At 45.3% G+C, this 12,963-nt stretch overlaps 1 protein-coding gene across 1 annotated transcript in view; it reads left to right on the top strand.

Moving 5' to 3' along the window:
- Positions 1-12,963, top strand: part of MAX (MYC associated factor X) — a 703,696-nt gene that overhangs the window by 426,826 nt on the left and 263,907 nt on the right. The gene's annotated exons all lie outside the window — the stretch shown is intronic.

Below are 12,963 nucleotides of genomic sequence, written 5' to 3'. Positions count from 1 at the left end.
CCACAAGGTGTCTCTGTGTTGTGTAGAAATGGTGCAAGTTGTGGTTTAATTGGGCAGGGATCTGTTTGATTTCAGTCTGTAGCTCTTTGCCTTACAAGGACTTTCTGCACCTTGCTGTGATCTCTATCCGCTCCTCTCCATTCTCAGTGGCGATGGTATGGCATTGTGCTGCCAAAGGAGAAATAGATAATTAGGATCCCAACTTGTGGCTCCCACTGTTGCCTATTGAGGGACCCATTTCAGCTGTGAGACAAACGGGTTTCAGGTTACATACAAGGAATGAGGCTCTCCTTTGAACAGTGAAGCAGATCATGGATTGACACGTGCAGAACTTTCCTCATGTTTACAGATGCCTTGTAATAATACAGCTCACAACATCTGAAACCATTTTTAAAATTTTACTATTATTTTTTGGCAGAAGGGAGAGAATAATCACCTGGTTGTCTGGAGTTCTACTCCACTATCTGTATAAGATGGTAAGAAGCAAAATCCTTTACCTAGAATACTGCCTCTAGTTCAGCTTATACTTCTTCTAAGTTGTCCATCCTGACTTCTCAGGAATCCCAGAACTCTATGGAATACCGAATGAAAACTGCCACTGTGGTCTTAGTTGAAGAGATTGAAAAAGAGAGCCTTTTCACCCCACTGCAGTTCTGGGAGGTGGTGTGCTTTTTTTCCTCCCCAGGGGAAGGGTCGCAACACACAGGCCCAACTACAGATTTATAGAAGCCTTCAGCAAAGTGCACCATGGTGGGGCCACTTCTTAGTCAGAGCTCCCCACCCAAGCCATGGGATCACCTGGCAGTGGCGGCAGTGGACAGCCATTTAAATTCCCCACCCACCCCAAAATATAGCATTGCCCCAGGGCATTGTGGGAAATTAAAATGGTCACCTGCAACTGCCAAGTAAGCCAATAGCCAGGTGCCCAGGGTGGGGGAGAGGATTGGTGAAATGTGCCAGTTTGGCAGCTGCATGAAGGTGCTGGGTGCTGTCAGTAGGCTTGCATATGAACACACACACCCAGTAGAGATGTTACTTTGAAAACTCTGGAAATACAGGTGTGTTTTATTTTGTTACATTTATACTAGATGCGGAAAAGTTCAGGAAGGGAGAGTGCTGCTGCACTCAAGTCCTGCTTGTGGGCTTCCCATGAGCGTCCGGCCGGCCACTAGGACATTGGACTAGATGGGCCATTAGCCTGACCCAGAAGGGCTGCTCTTACGTTCTTATGGCCTGTGCTTTCTCCAAGGATCTCAGGGCAACGTACAGGATTTCACACACTCCTTTACACATACAACATATCCTTATAACAGCCCTATGATGTAGGCTAGACTGAGGAAGAGCTGCTGGCCCAAGGTCAACCAGTGAGATTTGTGGTAGACTGGGGATCTGAACTTGGGAATCTCTAGCCCCACTGTCTAACTACTGTCACCATGCTTGGTGATGAAAGCAGAACTTTCATTTCCCTAGTCACATGCATAATTTCAAGAGAAGATGTGGCTATGTAAACTCCCAACTGGTGTAAGTAGGGAGTCAGGTGTCCTCAGAGTGGACTGACTCAGCTGCTCTTCCCAACTGTCACAAATTCCTTGTGCAACCTTGGCGAGGTCACGTTCATGTCAATGAGCATCAGGTTAGAGCTTCGTCTGTTGAGTAGGGATAATCCCTTGCCTGAACACCAGCTTGAAACGCTCTGCCACTCTGATGAGAGATGCTACACTTCAGCAATGATTGGGGGGGGGGTGTTGGACATTTTAAAAAATTTGAGAGCATTCCATACCATATCGCAATGACATAAATAAAGCGGGATCTAATTTAGCATGCTTACTTGACTTAGTAACCGAAACATTGGAAAGTGCAGCCATGTTAATTTTACATGCCTATTTATTTATTTATTTATTTGAAAACGTATAATCTGCTCTTTCATAAAATATAACAAGGCGCTTACACTTGAAACACGATAAGATCAGTCTATATGTATCTATAAAGCTTAGCTTAAAACAGCAACAAAACATCCGTAGATCCCAGTTTCAAGGAAAAATCATATTGTGAAGGCTATCTAAACAGCGTCGTTTTCAGAAGACATCTGAAAGAAGGCAGGGAACCTCCACTGGTAGGAAATTCCACAGGGCAGGGCCTAGTACACTAAAGACTCAGTCCCTAGTGAAGGCCAACCGAAACTCGGGCGAGGAGGGAGACACCAGAAGTTTCCCACCAGAAGGACACCGAGCAGCTGCTGACCAGCAGCAGTGACCAAGATGCTCTCAAGATGCCATGTTTTCACCCTCTCCCCTGGGCTAAATGCATATAGAATTCTAGCAAACAGTGATATTTCCCAGATCGAGCATGGATTGTGAAATACTATTTCAACTGAGAACATTCAAGTGCCTGTAAGTTGTTTTGGGCTAGCTACGTTAGATGTGCACTGCCCCGTATGAAGTAATGTGGCTGTGCCTCACCAAAGGTCACGCCTACTGAGTAAGCCCTAGATCTGTATGCAGCTCCCCCATGTGAGGAGCCTTTTAATTGCAGGAGGCATTTTCTCAGTGAAGTACCTGCAGGCCCTGGGCTGACTATAGGCTGCCCACTCGGTAGTTCTACACAGGAAGGTGTATAATAAGGCACAGTCCAACTATACATCCTGATTTGTGGAGTGGGGCTTGCTTTGTGCACTCAGTCGTAGGACAGCATGCAGATTCCACCTCAAGGGTCTGGAATTTCTCTCTGTGGTGGATGGAAGTTGCCATGAAGGATTCTAGGGTCAACTTTCTGGTGACTTAGTGGCCATTGTCCATTATGGTGGGGCTTCTACCCATTTTTCATCCTACTTTGGTTATCACTCTTAGACTACACTCCTAAAGTTGGGATGGGGAGTCCACCTTACTCTAAGCCAGGCTTTCCCAGGCTAGTGCCATCCACTGTCTCAAACAGGGGTCAGCAAACTTTTTCAGCAGGGGGCCGGTCCACTGTCCCTCAGACCTTGTGGGGGGCCAGACTATATTTTGAAAAAAATAATAATGAACAAATTCCTATGCCCCACAAATAACCCAGAGATGCATTTTAAATAAAAGGACACATTCTACTAATGAAAAACATGCTGATTCCTGGACCGTCCACAGGCCGGATTTAGAAGGTGATTGGGCCGGATCCGGCCCCTGGTCTTAGTTTGCCTACCCATGGTCTCAACCATGCACTGAGGCTCCTCAGTTCTGCCTGTTTAGCTGGTCCTGTACATGGAACAGGTAGTATTTCAAATAGAAGTTACTTTGAATAAACAGGTAGAGCCTAGGTGAATGCAAATAGTTTAAAAACTCCAACAGACTGTGAAAGCACACTGTTCCCACACAAAATCTCTGGGGAGATAACCAACACCCAATGTTGTTTGCAGTGCCCACACCCAGTGACGTAGCGTGGGTTGTCAGCACCCGGGGCAAGCCAAGTAATTTGCGCCCCCTAACCCGTGGATTTGCGCCCCCTAACCCTAACCCCCAGATGTTGCGCCCAGTGCGGCCGGCCCCCCCTGCACCCCCCATGCTACGCCACTGCCCACACCCACCCAGCTCTCCCTGTCTCTCTGTATTTCTTTCTCTCATTCTCAAAGTTCAGTCTATTCTTTGCAGATGCAGAAACACCTTTCACCCCCCCCCCAGCTAGCGGGAGGAGGGGAGTCTAGATAAGTACTCTCTTCTGATCGTCTTCTGGTCATATTAGCTCCCGTGGAGCAGTGGCGGAGGAACCCTCTCTGGCACCTGGGGTGGGACGCCGAAGGGCGGGGCAAACCGCCCGGTGGTGCACATGCAACGTCCGTACGGAGTGCGCACATGCAGCATCCCATACAGAGTGTGTACGCATGGGCTGCTGCGTGTGCGCACTCTGTACAGGATGTCGCATGTGCACACTTCCGTTATGGGATGCCGCACATTCGCAGTCCGTATGGGCTGCTGCTTGCACAGCGACCATTGGGGCTGCCGTGTGAGCGGCATCCCGTACGGACTGCGCATGCGTGGCCGGTTGTAAAGTCGCCATGCAAGAGGCCGGTTGTAAAGTCGCCATGCAAGAGGCAGCCCGTATGGACACCCGTATGGACAGCACGCAAGAGTGGCAGCCCGTACGGTTGCTGTGCAAGAGGCAGCCCATAGGGACGACGCAAGAGCGGTGCCCATACTGACTGTGCGCATCCTCGGCCACTCTACAGCTGGGGGGAGGCAGGGGCCATCTTGTCCCACACACCCCGAGAGTGGCACCCGGGGCAGCCTGCACCCTCTGCCCCCATTTCGTACGCCCCTGCCAAGGAGATATGTATTATGTATTGCCTTACACTTGCTTACATTGAATAGCATTTGCTATTTGCCCATTCACCTGACAAAGTCCTTCTGGAGTTCCTCACAATCCTTTTTGTTGTTGTTTCAACCATCATCAGCAAACTTTGCCACCTCACTGCTCGCCAGTAGCTCTAATTTATGGACAGGGTTTTGCTTTTTATCTTTTTCTCTCTGCAAGGGCTCAAGTCTTTCTTCTTTTTCTTTTAAGGAAGCCCACAGTCTGGAACTTCTGGCTAGCAGGCCTAGCAGGTTTGCTTATATGTAGTCCCCTCTTGATCAGCTGATTACCTCAGAGCAACACATGCTGGTAGCCACTTTCACAAAAAGGACACCAGAGTTGCCAGAAATCAGGGCTCCTGAATCCTTTCCCCATCTCAAGGAGTGGTCTGCTGTCAGAACATGGCAATGTTTGGTGGTCTTGGGGCAGTGGTTTTGGCATCAGTGGACGTGGCTCCCTCAGCCGTGCCCTCCTTTAATCTAGAAAGGGTGTGCGTGCAAACTGAGACTTAACTCATCCTACCTCTGACCTTGGGTGCTCTTTGCAAAGTGAGAAAGGCATTGCTGTTTCAGCAGTAGTTTGTTTTTTGTTTTTTACAGTGGTTTTATTGCACCATTTGCAACGAGTTTTTGCACGGACACAAACACTTTCTCCCAATGGTTTTTTTTTATTATTATTATTTATTTCAGGAGTGTCACATTTTCCTATCACATGTGCTTTCTCTGTGTAATCTACCTTATGAAATGTGACAGTACTAGCGCACAGAGCCCTAAATGGCTTGGGACACAAGTACCTAAAAGAGTGCCTTTCTTAATATCAACCATCTTGGACTCTACGATTGGCAGGTGAGGCCTGGCTGGTGGTGCTGTAACTGTGGAATGCCTGCCTGGCATTGACCCGTCACAGGGCCTGCCTCCCTTATTGTATCTGCCTCCTTTATTATTCACTTTTAGGAGGAATTTTAAAGCATTCCTGGTTACCCAGACATGCGATGACTGAAATATACTGTTCCTGGCAACCTTGAAATCATTGGTTGAATGTTTTAAGAATATTTTATAATTGTTTTTATTACTTATAGGTTTGCCACCTTGAGCTCCTTTGGAAAGAAGGGCAGGATAAATATTGGTTTCAGCGGTTCTCAACCTGTGGGTCCCCAGATGTTGTTGGACTACAACTCCCATCATCCTTGAGCTCTGGCCTTGCTAGCTATGGGTGATGGGAGTTGTAGTTCAACAACATCTGGGGACCCACAGGTTGAGAAAGGCTGGACCGTTAAGTGCTCAGTGCTGAATCATTGGAGCACAGCAGAATTCATGTGGCCTGTAAAATTAAAAGACAGTCAACACTAGCAAGTCTTCATCAGCATCTACCCGCTTGCCTGTATCAATGTCCTGCTATTTTGTGAAGCTATCTTCTATCTTTGGCTGCCTGCAGCCCCTCTCCAGCACTATGTATCTTGCTTGTGAAAGGGAGGAGAAAATAACAAGCAGGCCATTTCCTCCGCAGCATAGCTCTCTCTTCCGCATCAAGCTTTCCCCACCCACACATCATGGTATGAGGTTGATGATGCAGGATTGGAGTGCAAACACCTGGGAAACTGCAGCCTGCAGTGAGTGTTTACCCCTTTCCACCCTTCAGATACTTATCTGGAGTTATTTCCACAGAGGTGTGAACTAAAGGCCTCTCAGCTGGTGAATCATTGTTTACTTGAGGGATCTCTGCTGGCCTTGTGCTTGGTGCACTTCAATGAGAAGAACCATCTGCTTAGGATTCTTTACAGATATTTCTTCTGTTACAAGCATTTATGAGCACGGACAGGCCTACCGTTAGGCAGAGTGAGGTGGCTGCCTCAGGCAACAGATTATGGGGTGTGAGGTGGAGCAGTGCCATTCCTCCTGAGCATCCTAGCCTGTTCCCTATGTTGGAAGACAGCCTATGTGCACCACATAGCCTGCTCTGTGCCCCACAAGTTAGTCTGCTCCCCTCAGGTGTGGTGGAAGGCAATGTTCTGTTGATGCTGCCGAAGTAAGGAGTCAATTTCCAGGCCAGTCAGCTTCTGTGTCAGGGATTGGCAAGGCACTGAGGAGTGGGTGCAGGCAGTTGTGGGGCCAGAGACTGACCCAGGGGAAGGGGTCAGTGGGTTTGTGGGTTTTGCGCGTCCTGCAAGGGCGGAGCCAGAGCTGGAGGGAGGGGGTGCAAGACATGGCACAGGAGTCATGCTGAAGAAAAGGCAGGACGTGCCAGGAGTGGAGGATGAGATGGTGCCTGAGGGGTGGTGGTGACAGAATCCCCTTTATCCCCTCTTCTGCTGTCCCGCAGGACCAGGAGGAGCTTGAAGAGACAGTCACCATGGCAATTTCTGTACAGGAGAAGTCTCAGGCTGCTTGTGGGTGTGCCGTCAGACAAGAGTACTTAAGTTTGAGTGGAGGCATGGTTACGCTGTCGTTCTAACTGTCCAGCTCAGAGCACAAGCCTGGGGAGGGGATGCCAGCTACTTAGTTGTCTGAAGTGTGCTTTTGTGTGTGCTTTGTCAACTACCAGCCATTTGTCCTCCTTGGGCAGGGCATGCTCAGGACATTCTGCATGTGGAATGGAGGGGGAGGCCATCTTGCCCTTTGCCTCAGGCAGCAGGGTGTCTTGGACTGGCCCTGGTTAAATATGAGGAAGTACTGCAAATGCTTTTAGAGACCCAGACCTTCAGAGTGGAGAAATAATCTCGTGAATGCATGAGACGCCTCCCCCATTTTTTCACTTTTACTTGGCCTTTGTTCACTCCTTGAGGCTTTAACCTAAGAAGCCATGGTTCTTACCAGATAGGTGTACAGAATCTTTGGGACTGCACACCTGTTACTGAGTATATTCTTCTAACAGGTTGGAAAGGGCAGCTGAAAATTACTCGGTATTTCACGCTTATGGTATGACGACTAATGTAGTGGTACATTTAGCAGGACTAAATGTCAGATTTTATTGGAGTAGTGACCCAAGACTCTTCTCAGATGACATCATCCATAATGCATTATAAAAGAAAGAAAGAGGCACTTACATGGGAGTGCTGGTTTTTATTTTTATTTTTTTGGCATCCTAAGTGTGAGGAGTCCTCATATCCTCCCATGCCCCCCACCCACAACTGGCAGCCTCTCTGGAAAATCTTCTCCATTTCCAAAACGAAAGTGGATATTCAGAACTGACATTTACCAGCCCCAAACCTGGGAGTGCTTGTACAGTCAGCTGAGATAGGTAAAGACAACCAGAAGACATGGTGATGGATGTTGGCAGGGGGCGGGGAGGGCTGTTCCAGTTCCAGGGAGGCCAGCTGAGCCAGGTTTTGAAAGGGGAAGAAGCCAGAGTCTGGGAAGATTGAGAGTGGTTAAAGTGTCAGCCCATCTATCCAGCTGGTGGGGAAACAACTGGGTGAGGAAAGATGATGAGGGCACTCTGTAAAAGAGAGTTCCCTCCTGCGTGGTACATTCTTTTTTAATATACTGGTGGTGGCATGCATTGTGTCACACAGGAATGGAATACATTCTCCTATCTGTGCTGCTCCCTTTTTTACTTCCCCAGGATAAATCACCCCTGAGAAAGAAAGTAGGTCGAAGGGGAGAGGATGTGTGTTGAGAGAGAGCAAAGCAACTGCAGAGGAGTGTCGATAGTCTCTCTCCCTCTCCCAGGGGTACTTTCAGATAACTTGAAATGGAGCAGGGTTAGGATGTAGGACCCTTATCACATGCCAGTCATGCTGAACTTGACCTGTTTATTGAGCATTCATCCTGAACTGCTTGCACAAAGCTTGCGTGGTTTTTTAGACTATATGCTCCTCCAGACGTCCTTTTTATTGAGCAGTCTGGATGATTTGCGCTCATGGTGGTATTTGAGGGATTATACACATTCAGGCTTTCAATCCTGTCTGCACCTACAAAAAATTCAGTGAAAACGTTCTGGTTTGTTTCCATACAGTGAGTGTCGAGTAGTTTTCTGATGAAATCCTGTAACTTTTCAAACCACAAATGTTCTTGGTTTGTTTACTTTTGTCTCTTCTCCAAATGCAGCAATGTGGGAAATGTGCAGCATATACCTACAAAACAAAACAAAACACACAAAAAAACAACAGACACCAACCTGCAGAGGCCCTTAATCTAGATTTGTTTGTGAGGAGGTTTTTAATTAGATATTTTCTGTTGCAGAAGGGATGTTCGCTCACTACTGTTGATCCTAGCTATGACACATGCAAGTGACTTAACAGTATTGGCTTCTAGACTTGAAAACTAGCCACGGCCACATCTGCACATTAAAAATACTTGCACCCCAGGGCTAAATAGTTGCTCGCTTCATTGACTTCAGAAAAGCGTTTGACTCTGCCTGGCACTCAGCAGCTGCCCTTAAATAGATACAAAGTGGAACAGAGGGGAAACGTACGACCTTAAAATGCAAGTACCAACCCCTATTCAAGGCAGGATTTCAAAACAAATGCCATGCAAAATGAGGCCCATGAAAAAACAAAGAGGAGTAAAATTAGAACCTAATCTCTGTCTAACCATTTCCAACATACATTTCAATGACCTTCCAGGTTGGTAGGTATTCCCCCTCCTCCAAAAGGCATACTTGGGGTTAAGCTTCATTGAACTCACTGGGATTTTCTTGCTAGGGAACATGTGTAAGGATGGACTACACAAAATCAGAATGAGAAAGGCCTCTTAAGAAGGGGTGGAGAATGTAAGGATAGCAGGAACCAAAGTATTCCAGGCGTGGGTGCATGGAGGGAAGCAATTCTGTGGAACACCAGTGGAGAGCTGAAACCTATGGTAGAAGCTGTTTTGACTTTGGTTGTAGTAAAAGTAAGTCAATGTTTCTTCTTTCTACATCTCAGTCTCCTGTTGTATAATTTTACAAAGTTTGTACTAGCATATTACATTGAGTTTCCCACTGCCTAAAGCCCTGCCCCGCAAATGAATCTGAAAATTCAGATTGTAGGAAACAACATTTCTACTTAGGTAATCAATAATGCTTGAGTTACTGCTGGGAGAGTTCAAGATGATTGTTTTCAGGTGACCATGAAAACTGGCATGGCAAATTTTGTATACTGGTACAGTGGTGCCTCGCAAGACGAAATTAATTTGTTCTGCGAGTTTTTTCGTTCTACGAGTTTTTTCGTCTTGCGAAGCACCAATGTGTATTGACGGTTTCCCATAGGAATGCATTGGCGGTTTTTTTAAAAAAGGCGCAAGACGTTTCGTCTTGCGAAGCAAGCCCATAGGGAAATCCGTCTTGTGAAACAACTCAGAAAACGAAAAACTCTTTCGTCTTGCGAGTTTTTCGTCTTCCGAGGCATTCGTCTTGCGGGGCACCACTGTATAGTAACTAGAGTCCTATGCTTTTCTTTTGGCTGATAGGACTTTCACTCTTTAAGATCAAATTCATAGATGAAGTGAAAAACAGCCAGGGCCAGAACTTGCTGTCTTGGGGCACCTGTGGGGACCCATTGCTGTTTGCCACCATTTTAATTTCCCTCAGCATCTCTGAGGAATTGTGGGAAATGTAAGGACAGGGTAGACCTATCCCTCTAATTCTGTTCAAAGTCCTATCACCACAGCAAGATAAGCCCTGACAAAGGAGAGGCCTCACAACCCAGTATTTTGCTAGGGCCACCTCAAACTTGAACCTTGCTTTGTTGGAGGGTCTATTCATTTTGAACATGTCTTTGTTTCTTCAAGTTGTTTGGAAGGAGAAGAAACTACCAAGCCTGATTATAAATAATAAGTTCCAAAGGAGAGAGAGCGAGAGAGAGAAGTTTCAAATATGAAATGAATAACAATCAAATACCACCCCAACTATTTTGAGGTTGACAAACTCTCAACATCTCTACTATGGCATAATGCAAATCCAACACTTGTTTGCAAAGCTTGAGATTTTATTGGGACCCATGTGCATCTATGGGCTTGTCCAGCCCTAATGACTCATTTATTTGAGCCTCTGCCTTCGAAAATTTGTGTTACATCATTCATGAAATTTTCAAACTTCTTGTTTTGCTGCTAGACTGTCGCTACTTTAGGGTGGGATCCAATCACATACTGGAAAACCCAGGCTGCACAATTATAGATTGGGAGGTCATTTGCAATCATTCCACTTCTGCAAAATATCAGACTTTCTGTGATAAGCAACGTGATGGGGAAGTATACTGGAAAGGGTGGGAAAGCACTTACTTCCCATTAAATAGCCAAAGCAATCTAATCTCCCTGGAAATAAATCAGGATGATGCCCATAAAACATGTAGTCTAACTTTCTAGTGAAACTGGCAGACAAAGCAATACCTAACCTACTCTTTTAACAAGCTTATTTCTGACTATTAATTCGTTATTATTTTTTTGTGATCCAGTGTGTGCCTAGAGAAAGGATCCACCCAGCTGAGATTTCAGCAGCAAAATATCCTTCACTGACTCCAAATTCAAATGTAAAATTATGATGATGATTTCATCCAAGAGTTAATGGGATTGAATTGAGCCCAAATGAGGTAGAATCTTTCTGAGGAAAAAAATCCCAGGCATTTGGGAAAGTCAGTAATATGCCTTAATCATCTTTTCTTTAAAAAGCGATGTTATGACAAAATTATGCCTATCACTTAAAACACATATTTCTATCCAGACCCTAGATTTGAGTGTGAATTGGTGACTGTGTATGGTTGTGTGTATGTATGCTTTCTGATGCTGCCTTTGTGAGCATAAGGCCATTGTTTGTCCATTGTTTGTTGGTTGTAAAATGGCCTTGGACAATCCACACCATCCTGAACTGTTGCTATTTGACGGTACTCTTTCCCTATTCACAGCAGTGAGCAGATCATGCTGGGATGTTTGTAATAAAAAGAGCTCATCCACTGCTCTCCTCATCACTCTCACCACTCACAACTATTTGTTGTTGCTGAGATGTAGGCAGGCATTGCACAGACCTGTGTGCACTTATTTTATTTCTATTTTAAATTCCACTAGAAACCTCAAAATTCTGATTTGCAGTGGTCAGTCCTCCCCTCCCTTTACCAACGGTTCTTTATTTGTAATCATATTGGCTTGTGTTCCATGTTAGTCCTACTTAGAGTAGACTCATTAAAAAAAAAAAAGGCATGACTCATTTAGATCCATTTATTTCAGTGGTCCTACTTTGAGTATGCATGCAACCCACTGGCCCTAGCAAGTTGCATAAGTCTTCATCTAACTTTGTGCATGTAGAAAATGCCAACTAGAAGGGAAACTGGAGAGCTGAGGACATAGACAGGCTTTGTAATACAGGACCACCTTTTGCTAGATTTTGCTGTGTTATGAAGGGAAGTGCCACCCTTCCCATCTGGCATTGCCTTTTTGTATTTTGAAATTAAGGCACTTCAGCATTCTGTAAACCTTTCCTTTTTATTATAAAAATGGGTTCCACTTTGCCAAGAAAGAAGTTAAGTTTTCTGCTGGCACAAGCTAATTAGCATCATATGAATGAAAAACATGACCTAAGTGTTCCATATAAAGACACAGGTTAAATGTAATTGCCAGATACCACCTCACTTTAAGGTCAGAATCATTTATAGTGGTGGTTTGTTATAAATAGATACCAGAATTATTGAAGACCTTCAATTCAATGTTTTAAAAAATTTAAGCAACAAGCTGTAGCAACATGTCCACATTCACTATTTGGAGGTTCTGAGCTTCGGAACAATTATTTGTACAGATACAGTAAAAGAAATGGCAAGCTGAAGCAAAATGGTTTGGGTGCAATCAAGTGAGGAGGAACCAGAAGAGGAAAGTTACCCAGAATGTCACTGCTCCCTAGGGATGGAGGAGAAATGTGATTCAGTTCACATTTAACGGTGAACTTGCCTAATTCCCACTTTCCAGAACAATACATGAACCGAAACAGAGCCATCCTTCGAAATGTGTGTATCTCTGAATTTTGCAATGCAGTTCTCCGGACAAGTAATGTGCAAAAATGCATATACTGGGACAAAGTGTGTGTAAAAATTCATATATCTGTGAAAATAAGTTACAACAATGCATTAAGTTGGGGGAAATTGCTTTGCAAGAATGTGTACGTTAGGAGAAATTTATGGTAAAATGCTGGTCAATTTTCATTAAGATTTAAAAAAAACAAAAATTTGTAAACTGATGTGAGAATCTGGAGAAGTGATGTCTGGAGAAATGAGATACTGAGAGAAACCAAAACTGACATATTTCACCCATCCCTACTGCCTGTGTCAAAACCACACCCTCCTCAAGCTAAGGAATGAAAGTGCAAAGAAACATCTGCACCTTTTTGTGATGCTGTCCCAGACCTTTTACAAAATTTGGATTTTCCATGTTTGGTGAAGAAATGGGTGAAAGGAAGCAGGGACATGGGTTGATTGCAAAAAGCTGATGGTGTCATGTGCATGGCCATCTGAAAACACCCTCGATCTCTGCACTGAAGAAAACTTGAAATGCTTGTAGGGGGGTGACTATGGCTACGTACACAGTATACCTTTAGAGCACATTGGAAGCACATTCTTTCCCTCAAATAAGTATGGGGGATCCATTTGCCTCAGACCTCTGCTTATCCCTTCTCCCAAGTTTGTCCAGCAGTTGGACTGGACTGCTGCTAAAGCCGTTTCCCAGCACAGGTTTGGCAGGCTAAGGC

The sequence above is a fragment of the Podarcis tiliguerta genome (assembly GCF_965153285.1).
Source record: "Podarcis tiliguerta genome assembly, chromosome: 1".
Taxonomy (NCBI): Eukaryota; Metazoa; Chordata; class Lepidosauria; order Squamata; family Lacertidae; genus Podarcis; species Podarcis tiliguerta.
Note: the sequence above shows the minus strand (reverse complement) of the source record. Positions and strands in the feature narration are given on the sequence as shown.